This window comes from Erinaceus europaeus, chromosome 21 (assembly GCF_950295315.1).
Source record: "Erinaceus europaeus chromosome 21, mEriEur2.1, whole genome shotgun sequence".
NCBI lineage: Eukaryota > Metazoa > Chordata > Mammalia > Eulipotyphla > Erinaceidae > Erinaceus > Erinaceus europaeus.
The window spans coordinates 4,786,671-4,797,298 of NC_080182.1; the positions used below are offsets into that span (position 1 = coordinate 4,786,671).

General features: G+C 44.9%; 1 long non-coding RNA gene across 1 annotated transcript in view; it reads left to right on the forward strand.

Moving 5' to 3' along the window:
• LOC132535269 (uncharacterized) overlaps positions 1–9,765 on the forward strand; it is a 37,385-nt gene extending 27,620 nt beyond the window's left edge. The window contains exon 3 of the long non-coding RNA XR_009547037.1: positions 9,483–9,765. This is a non-coding gene — a long non-coding RNA (uncharacterized LOC132535269). The remainder of the gene's footprint in view (positions 1–9,482) is intronic.
• The last annotated feature ends 863 nt before the right edge of the window (positions 9,766–10,628 follow it).

Here is a 10,628-nt window from a genome sequence, read left to right on the forward strand (position 1 = left end):
GAGCCCTCAGTACAGGTGGGCAGCTCAGCAGAGGCCAATAGGCTGAGAGGGAACCAGTGTGGAAATGAAGAATGTTCTAGAAGACAGAATAAAGGCAAAGGGAAGAAACAGGGATGCCCCTGACTAGGACACAGCTGAAGGGCGGGGAGGTAGCATAATGGCTACGCAAAAACTTCACGCCTGAGTCTCGGAGGTCCCAGGTTCAACCCCCAAAACCACTATAAGCCAGAGCTGAGCAGTACTCTTTGACTTTCTCTCTGTATCACTCTCATTAAAAATAGGATAGTGGGCAGCGGTGCACCAGGTTGAGGGCACAGGTTACCTTTAAAGAACATGGGTTCAAGCCCTTGGGCGCTACTTGCAATGGAGACCCTTCACAAGTAGTGAAGCAGGTCTGCAAGTGTCTCTTTCTCTTTCTCTCTCCCTCTCCATCTCCCCCACCCATCTCAATTTCTCTCTGTCACCTCAAATAGAATAGAATAGAAAGCGGAGGGGAGGAGAAAATGGCTGAAGGCCAGTCCCCACCTGCAGGGGGAAAGCTTCACGAATGGTCAAGCAGGGCTGTGGGTGTCTTTCTGTCTCTCTCCCTCTCTGTATCCCCCTTCCGCTCAGTTTTCGGCTGTCTCTAGCAAATTAAATAAAGATAATACAAATTTTTTTTAAAAATGGCTGATGGGAGCGGTGTATTTGTAGTGCCAGCTTGGAGCCCCAGTGTTAACCCTGGTGGCAATAAAAACAAACAAATAAAAATGTGAGAGAGTGGGTTGACTGTTCTTTTCAAGTTCATAGGTTTTAATTCTGTACATCCCACATATGAGTGAAATCATCTGATAAGTCATTATATAATCATTAATAAAAAAAAAAAAAAGGAAAAAGAAAGAAATGGCATAGAGGAAGGCACAATAGATAAAGCGTTAGCCTCTCAAGCACGTGGTCCCAAATTCTAGCCCCAGCATTCCATGTACCAGAGTGGTGTTTTGGTCCTCTCTCTGTCTCTTTCACTAATAAATACATAAGTTTTTTTTTTTTTTTAAAGAATTCATTTATTTGGGGAATGTTATGCATGTACAAACTATTGTATTTACTATTGAATGTAAAACATTAATTCCCCAATAAAGAAATAAATTAAAAAAAAAGAATTCATTTATTTATTCATGAGAGAGAGGGGAGGAGAGAAAGAGCCAGACATCACCCTGGTACATGTGCTGCTGGGGATCGAACTCAGGACCTCATGGTTGAGAGTCCAGTGCTTTATCCACTGCGCCACCTCCTGGACCACACAATAAGTTTTTTTTTCTAAATTTGTTAATTAATTTTATTTATTTATTGGATAGAAACAGCCAGAAATCGAGAGGGATGGGGGACAGAAGAGAGAAAGAGAGAGACCTACAGCACTACTTCACCATTTGCAAAGCTTTCCCCTTGCAGGTGGGGACTGGGGACTCGAACCTGGGTCCTTGTGCATTGTATCATGTGTGCTCAATCAGGCACACCACCACCGTAAGTTTTTAAAAATATTCTAGGGTCAGGGTCAGGTGGGGGTTCACCCAGTAGAACTCACATGCTATCGTGTAAGGAACCAGCTTCAAGCCCTCAGTCTGCACCTGCAGAGGGAAAGCTTTGTGGATAGGAAAGCAGTGCTACATGTGTCTCTCCTCTCTCTCTTCCCCTCCACCACTATCAAAAAATAAAATAATAAAAAATTGCCCAGGGCCAGACTAGACCAGACATTGTCATACTCAGTAGAGTGTACACATTACCATGCACAAGGACCTGGGTTCAAGTCCTTGTCCCTAGCTGCAGGGGGAAAGCTTCATGAGTGGTGAAGTAGTGCCGCAGATCTATCTGTCTGTCCTATCTGTCTGTCCGACTACCCTATCTCTCTCTATTTCTCCTCTCCTTCTCAATTTCTCTGTCTTTGTCAAAAAGAAAAGGAAACTGACCATCAGGAATGATGGATTCATTGTACAATAAGAGAAATGAAAAAAGAATCAGTAAAATTTAAAAAATAGATTTAAAATATTCTAGGGCTAGGGAGGTAGAAAAACAGCTTATTTTAATTTTTAAAAGATTTCATTTATTTATGAGAAAGACAGGAAGAGAGAGATCCAGACATCACTCTGGTACATGTGCTGCTCGGGATTGAAACCAGGACCTCCTGCTTGAGAGGCCAGTGTTTTACCCAATGTGCCATCTCCCAGACCATGAGAGAAAAACAGTTTATCATTAATTCCCCAATAAAGAAATTAAAAAAAAAAAGAAAGAAAAACAGTTTATGGGGGCCGAGTGGTGACACACCTAGTTGACTGCACGTTACAATGTGCCAGGACCTGGGTTCGAGCCCCACCTGCTAAGAGGGAACTCTGTGAGCAGTGAAGCAGTGCTGCAGATGTCTCTCTGTTTCTCTCCCTTTTTGTCTCCCCTTCCTTCTTGGATGTTTCTATCCCATAAATTTTAAAAATAATGATAAAGAAAGGGGCCAGGTGGTAGACCACAGCGGGTTAAGCGCACATGGCACAAAGTGCAAGGACTGGTGTAAGGACCCCAGTTAGGGCTCCCGGCTCCCCTACCTGCAGGGGGGTTGCTTCACAAGCGGTGAAGTAGATCTGCAGGTGTCTATCTTTCTCTCTCCCCCTCTGTCTTCTCCTCTTCTCTCTATTTTATCCAACAATAGCAATGGCAACAATAATAATAATAACAACAAAGGCAACAAAAATGGCCTCCAGGATTCATAGTAGAGGCACTGAGACCCAGCAATAATGGTGGAGGCAAATAATAATAATAAAAAGAAAAACAGTTTATACAATAGACTTAAACACTTGAGATTTTCAGGTCCCAAGTTCAATCCCCTGCACTACCACAAACCAGAACTGAGCAATGCTCTGATTGTGTGTGTTAAAAATAAATAGAATATAAAAATGCTATATAATGACAAAGTTGAAAAATAATTTCTAGCGTTTGAAAGCTGATATCCCTGTCCTGGAAGGTGGGAGACAGTACAGTCAAAGGCATCCCACATCCATATACAAAAAGACAGGCTGTCCTAACAGACTCAGGGACCCTGCCACCCATTTCTAATAATAACCAGCACTTTTTTTCACATACACCATCCTCACATCCATTCAGGGAGAGTCAAACATTGGAGCAGCTTTCGTGCTGAGCGCCTTGCTAAGCACCAACCTATATGTGGTCTCAGTCTCCCTGAGCCCCATGAAGAAAGCATCACTATTGTCTCATCTTGGGAGGACTGACGGTGACACAAGAAAAAGGCACAACCACAATTCTAGCTGGAACTCTGTGAGCCTGAGTCACAGACTTGTCTACTCCCTGCGGCTGGGCTGCCTCATCGAAGGGCTGGCCATGGGCTGGTGGCCAGGTTGCGCCTTCTCACAGTCTGGGCTCCGTACAAGGGTGCACTGAGTTAGAGACACACAGCAGGATTAAAAGAAGATATGTATCATGTTATTTAGGTTTTTGTCTTCTTTTGCAACACTAGAATGCCTGTCATATACTACAGGGTGATAGACAGACAGCCGGATGGCGGGATGCCATACCTATGTGTATGGTTGGATACTGAGTTATTGTACATTCTCAAATGAGCACTTAGATCTAGTGCTTTACATTTTGATGTTCTATTATTGAAAAGGCTCCTAGAGGTTAAAATGGAAATAATACACTATTTAAAAATAAATTTCTGGGGTCCGGGCGGTAGTGCAGCGGGCTAAGCACACATGGCGCGAAGCGCAAGGACAGGTTGTAAGGATCCTGGTTCTAGCCTGGGCTCCTCACTTGCAGGGGGTAGCTTCACAGGCAGTGAAGCAGGTCTGCAGGTGTCTGTCTTCCTCTCCCCCTCTCTGTCTTCCTCTCCTCTCTCCATTTCTCTCTGCCCTATCCAACAACAGCAGTGGCAACAATAACAATAACAACAAAAAGGGCAACAAAATGGGAAAAATGGTCTCCAGGAGCAGTGGATTTGTAGTGCAGGCACTGAGTCCCAGCAATAACCGTGGAGGCAATAAGTAAACAACAAACAAACTTCTGTTTTCTGCTAAAAATCAAACAAATAGGGGCCAGGTGGTGGTGCACCTGGTTAGTGCACATGTTACAATGCACAAGGACTCAGGTTCAAGCCCCGGGTCCCCACCTGCAGGGGGAAGACTTCACAAGTGGTAAAGCAGGGCTGAAGGTGTCTCTCTGTCTCTCTCCCTCTCTATCTCCTCCTTCCCTCTCAATTTCTGGCTGTCTCTATGCAATAAACAAAGATAATTAAAAAAAAATTTAAAACAAATAAAAACATATTCCAAGGGAAATATATGTCTCCTTCCAGATACATAAAATTCTGTAGTCATGTTTATAATAGCACAGTGCTAAATGATATATGGGTTTAACATGTTAATTATCTAACATAAATTTTAAGGTAAACCATAGCCTTTTTTTTTTCCTCCAGGGTTATTGCTGGGGCTCAGTTCCTGCACTACGAATCCACTGCTCCTGGAGGCTGTTTTTTTTTCCTTTCGTTGCCCTTGTTTTATCGTCGTTGTTGGATAGGACAGAGGACAGTGAGAAATGGAGAGAGGAGGAGAAGACAAAGAGGGGGAGAGAAAGACAGACACCTGCAGACCTGCTTCACCACTTGTGAGGCGACCCCACTGCAGGTGAGGAGCCGGGGGCTGGAATTGGGATCCTTACTCTGGTCTTTGCACTTCGTGCCATGTGTGCTTAGCCTGCTGTGCTACCACCTGGCCCCCTCTACTGCTTTTTTTAGGCATCACTGGGGAGGTATACTTGCACCTGCAGAAAATACTGGGGTTTTTTTTGTTGTTTGTTTTTACACTTTTTGTAATATTTTATTTATTTACTTATTAGAGACAGGAATTGAGAGAAGAGGGGGAGATAGAAAGGGAAAGAAACAGAGAGATACCTGCAGTCCTGCTACACCACTTGTGAAGCTTTCCCCCATAAGCGGGGATCAGGAGTTTGAGTGTGTGCTTAACCAGGTGTGTCACTGCCTGGACCTGAAAACACTGCTCTCCTGGTCCATTCCCTCCCTCCCTCCCTTCCTTCCTTCCTTCCTTCCTTCCTTCCTTCCTTCCTTCCTCCCTTCCTTGTTTTCTTTTTCTTTCTTCTTCTTATTTATTTTCCCTTGTGTTACCCTTGTTGTTTTGTTGTTGTAGTAGTTATTATTGTTGTTGTTGATAATGTTGTCATTGTTGGATAGGACAGAGAGAAATGGAGAGATGAGGGAAAAACAGAGAGAGAGAGAGAGAGAGAGAGAGGAAGAGTGACACCTGCAGACTTACTTCACCGCCTATGAAGCACTCCCCTGCAGGTGGGGAGCCGGGGCTCGAACTGGGATCCTTATGCCTGTTTTTGTGCTTCACCAAAGAGACAGAGACAGAGTTGGGAAGGGAGGGGGAATATAGAGAAGGAGGGGGAAATAGAGTAGGAGGAAAAAGAAAGAGAAAGACCCCTGTAGCACTGCTCCACTAGGAAGCTTCCCCCACTGCTAGGGAAGACTCAGGGGCTTGAACCAGGGTCCCTGAGCACTATAATGTGTGTATACTACTGTCTGTAGGCTGCTGACTTTCAGATGGAAACAGAGAGGGGAAAGAGGTCGGGCAGTGGCGCACCTGGTTAAGCGCACACATTACAGTGTGCAAGGACCCAGATTCAAGTCCCTGGTCCCCACCTGCATTGGGGAAAGCTTCACGAGTGATCAAGTAGGGTTGCAGGTGAGCCTCTGTCTCTTTCTCTATCTGCTTCTCCCTTCTCAAGGTCTCTCTATCTCTATCCAATAAATAAATCACAAAGGAAGGAAGGAAAGAAGAAAGAGAGAGAGGGAATCAGGCGGTAGTGCAGAGGGTTAAGTGCATTTGGCGCAAAGCTCAAGGACCTACGTCAGGATCCCGGTTCGAGCCCCCGACTCCCCACCTGCAGGGGGAGTCCCTTCACAGGCGGTGAAGCAGGTCTGCAGGCGTCTGTCTTTCTCTCCCCCTCTCTGTCTTCCCCTCTTCTCTCCATTTCTCTCTGTCCTATCCAACGACAGCAACAACAACAACAACAGCAACAATAATAATAACCACAACAATGATAAAACAACAAGGGCAACAAAATGGAAAAAAATGGTCTCCGGGAGCAGCGGATTCATGGTGCAGACACCGAGCCCTGGCGATAACCCTGGAGGCAAAAACAAAAAAAAAAGAAGAAGAAGAAGGAAGCGAGAAAGAAAGGAAGGAAGGAAGAAAGAGAAAAGAAATAGGGAGTCGGGTGGTAGCCCAGTGGGCTCAGCGCAGGGCCGGCACAAGAAAGAAGAAAGTGACAGGGAAAGAGAGACAGAAAAGGCGCCATAGTGCTGCCCGGCGCTCATGGAGTAGATGCTCCTTCCTGCGTGTTTCTGGCTGCTCAAACCCAGCTCTGTACCACAGTTTTTAAAATTTTTTAAAAGGAATTTATTTATTTATTCACGAGAAAGATACGAGAGAAAGAACCAGCCATCACTCTGGTACATGTGCTGCCGGGGATCGAACTCAGGACCTCATGCTTGAGTCTAGTGCCTTAGTCACTGCGCCACCTCCCGGACCACAGTTTTCAAATTAAAAAAAAAATATATATATATATTTATTTATTTATTCTCTTTTGTTGCCCTTGTTGTTTTTTTTATTGCTGTTGTAGTTATTGTTGTTGTTATTGATGTCCCTATTGTTGGATAGGACAGAGAGAAATGGAGAGAGGAGGGGAAGACAGAGAGGGGGAGAGAAAGACAGACACCTGCAGACCTGCTTCAGCACCTGTGAAGCGACTCCCCTGCAGGTGGGGAGCCGGGGGCTCAGACCGGGATCCTTACGCCGGTCCTTGTGCTTTGTGCCACATGCGCTTAACCCTCTGCGCTACCGCCTGACTCCCAGTTTTTTAATTTTTTTAAAAAATATTTTATTTATTACTGGTTAGAGACAGAGAGAAATTGAGAGGGGAGGGAAGATCGAATTAAGAGAGACCTGCAGCCCTGCTTTACCACTTGTGAAGCTTCCCCCTTGCAGGTGGGGACCAGGGACTCAAACCGGGGTCCTTGCACACTGTAACATGTGTGCTCAACTAGGTGCCCGCCCCCCCCATGGTTTTGATTAATTATTTATTTAAGTCTTTATTATTATAGAGACAGAGAAAAATAGGGTGAGAGACAGGATAGAACCTGCAGCCCTGCTTCACCACTCATGAAGCTTCCCCATTGCAAGTGGGGACGAGGGACTCAAACTTATGTCCTTACACATGGTAACTTGTACATTTTACCAGATGTGCCACCGCTCACATCTTGCCCGCCCATACCAGAGTTGTTTTTGTTTTTCACCAGAGCACTGCTCAGCTGTGGTGTAGGGGACTGAGCTGGGACATCAGAGCCTCTAGCATGAGAGCCTGTTTGCATAAGCATTATACTATCTCCTCCACTCCTGTACCACAGTTTGTTTTTTTAAAATTTTTTTTTTTCTCCTCCAGGGTTATTGCTGGGCTTGGTGCCTGCACCATGAATCCACTGCTCCTGGAGGCCATTGTTTCCCCCTTTTGTTGCCCTTGTTGTTGTAGTCTTGTTGTGGTTATTATTATTACCATTGTTGATGTTGTTCATTGTACTACAGTGGAAGTTGATGACAATTCTTTCTCAACATAGTCTCTTACCTGTCTTCCAAGGGTGAGCTGCTAGAGCTAGTGTGTTTCAGGGATGAATCCATTAGTTTGTATTTAAGAGAGAAATTTTGGGAGTCGGGTGGTAGCGCAGCAGATAAAGTGCACGTGGTGCAAAGCACAAGAACCATTGTAAGGATCCGGGTTCAAGTCCCCAGCTCCCTACCTGCAGGGGAGTCGCTTCACAGGCGGTGAAGCAGGTCTGCAGCTGTCTGTCTTTCTCTCCAGCCCCTCTGTCTCCCCCTCTTCTTTCCATTACTCTCTATCTTATCTAACAACGACGATAACAATAATAACTTACAACAATAAAGCAACAAGGGCAACAAAAGGGAATAAATATTTTTTAAAAAAAGAGAAAAATTTTAAGTTGGGGAAGTGGCTAACTTAGCAGTAGAGTGCATACCTCAACAGATTTTTTTATTATTTGGAAAAAATGGGGGGTCAGGTGGTGGTGCACCCACTTAAGTGCACATGTTGCCAGAAGCAAGGACTGGGATTCAAGCCCCACTCCCCGCCTGCAAGGAAGAAACTTGACAAACAATAAAACAGGTCCACAAGTGTCTCTCTTCCTCCTCTCTCTAACTCTCCCTGCTCTCTCTTTTATCTCTGTCCTATCAAATAAACTAAGAGGGGGGAATGGCCCCCAGGAGCCGTGGATTCTTGCAGGCATGGAGCTCTAGTGAGGGAGAAAGGAGGGTACTGTGGGATGGCCACATATATTTGGAGAGGTGCGAAATTATACTCCAAGAACAGTCTTGTAGCCCAATGTTACCTCAGGGGAAACAAACGAAGGAACCCATAAACAAAGTGATACATTTACACAGCTAAAAACACTGTTGGAAACCCCAAGACAATCTCAGCGGTCTTCTTCCTCAGCGCTTGTCCGTAATGGACATATCTGGATAACACTGTGCTCACAGCACAATGCAATTATGCATTCGTTCAAAAAGAGAGAGTCTTATCTTGTTCAGGCAGGAGGGTAGTTCTTTCTACTGGAGATGGTGTAATAGTGCATTAAGCTTAGAAAAATGAAGTGGAAGGGGGTTGGGCAGTAGCGCAGCAGGTTAAGCACACATAGTGCAAAGCACAAGGACTGGCATAAGGAACCCCGTTTGAGCCCCAGCTCCCCACCTGCAGGATGGGGGGTGGGAGGGGGTGCTTCACAAGTGGTGAAGGAGATCTGCAGATGTCTATCTGTCTTTCCTCCTCTCTGTTCTCTCCTCCTCTCTCAATTTCTTTCTGTCCTATCCAAAAACAGCAATAACAACGACGATAAAGAACAAGGGCAACAAAAGGGGAAAAAAATAGCCTCTAGGAGCAGTGGATTTGGAGTGCAGGCACTGAGCCCCAGCAATATCCCTGGAGGCAAAAAAAAAAAAAAAAAGGTAGAAATGTTTTGATAAATCTGCCATCCTTGCTGAACAACTTTAAAATCAGCACTTTCCGTCTATACTTTGTTCCTTGCGTCACATTTTGCACATTTTACATAATAGGGCTATTCTGGTTATTGCCACATGCATTCACAGGTTTTAAAAGAATGCTTTCTCCTAGCATGCTAAAAAAAAAAAAACTAAAAACCTGTTTGAAGTTCTCTTTACCCACCCTGGTCCACATGCATATTTCATTTTTACAGCTGTAACTGAAGCATGATGCTTTAAAAAAGTTTTTAAAATATTTGGTTGTTTTACATTATAATAGATTTTAATATTCTATTGTGGCCTTTACCATTTCTCTCTTCTTCTTCTCCTTCTCCTTCTCCTTCTCCTTCTCCTTCTTCTTCTTCTTCTTCTTTTTTGTCATCACAGGAACTTCACCACTCCAGGCCAGTTTTTCAGATAGAAAGAGAGAGAAAGGGAGAGAAGGAGAGGGGGAGAGGAGGAGAGACCACAGCATGAAAGCATCCCCCAGTGTCTTCGCACTCCCGTGTGGAGCCAGGGAGCTCAAACTCGAATCATTCACCAGGCAGAGCAGATGCTGTCCAGGTGCGCTAGCTCATCACTTCCTGTATTTTCTACAAGACCTGAAGGAATAACGAAAGCGATCTGTGCTTAGTTGTTACAAGCAGAGTGATCCCAAATTTTGTTAATTTTTAAAAAATATTTATTTATTCCCTTTTGTTGTCCTTGTTTTATCGTTGTAGTTGTTACTGATGTCAGTGTCGTTGGATAGGACAGAGAGCAATGGAGAGAGGAGGGGAAGACAGACAGACAGAGAGGGGAGAGACAGACAGACACCTGCAATACGCCTGCACTATGAAGCCGCCGCTGCTCCCGGAAGCCATCTCCTTTCCATTGCTGTTGTTGCTCTTATTGTTGTTGAATAGGACAGAGAGAAATTGGGGAGGGAGAAAGGGGGAGAGAGAAAGGGACACCTGCTGAGCTGCATCACTGCTTGAGAATTTAACCCCTTGCAGGAGGGGAGCAGGGAGCTTGAACTGGGATCCTCGAGTTGGTCCTTGCACTTGGCACTATGTGCGCTTAACCGCTGCGCTACCGCCTGGCCCTCAGGACTTTTTTTTTTTTTTTTAAATTTATTTATTGGATAGAGACAGCCAGAAGTCAAGACAGAAGGGGAGATAGAGACTGAGCGAGACAGAGAGATGCCTACAGCCTTGCTTCAACCCTAACTATATATCCCCAGTCTCTCTGTATTATTCTTTCCCTCTTTCAGACAGGAGCAACCTGCAAATCAATATGCACACTTTTTTCCCCTTTTCTTGTATTCTTTTTTCAGTTTGTAAAATGTGGGCATTGTGCACATTTCCTGACCACATTTCTTTTTCAATGCTGGGGCCTCAAACGTGTGATTCCATCATTTCCAACTGACCTTCTTTTTCATCTAAAGGGAGGGAAGAAGGGAGGGGGGTAAAGATCACAGCGCTGCTCCACCGTTTGTGCAACGTGCCCAGATGCTGTGGTGCTTCCATTTGAGATGAGACAAGGTAAACTATC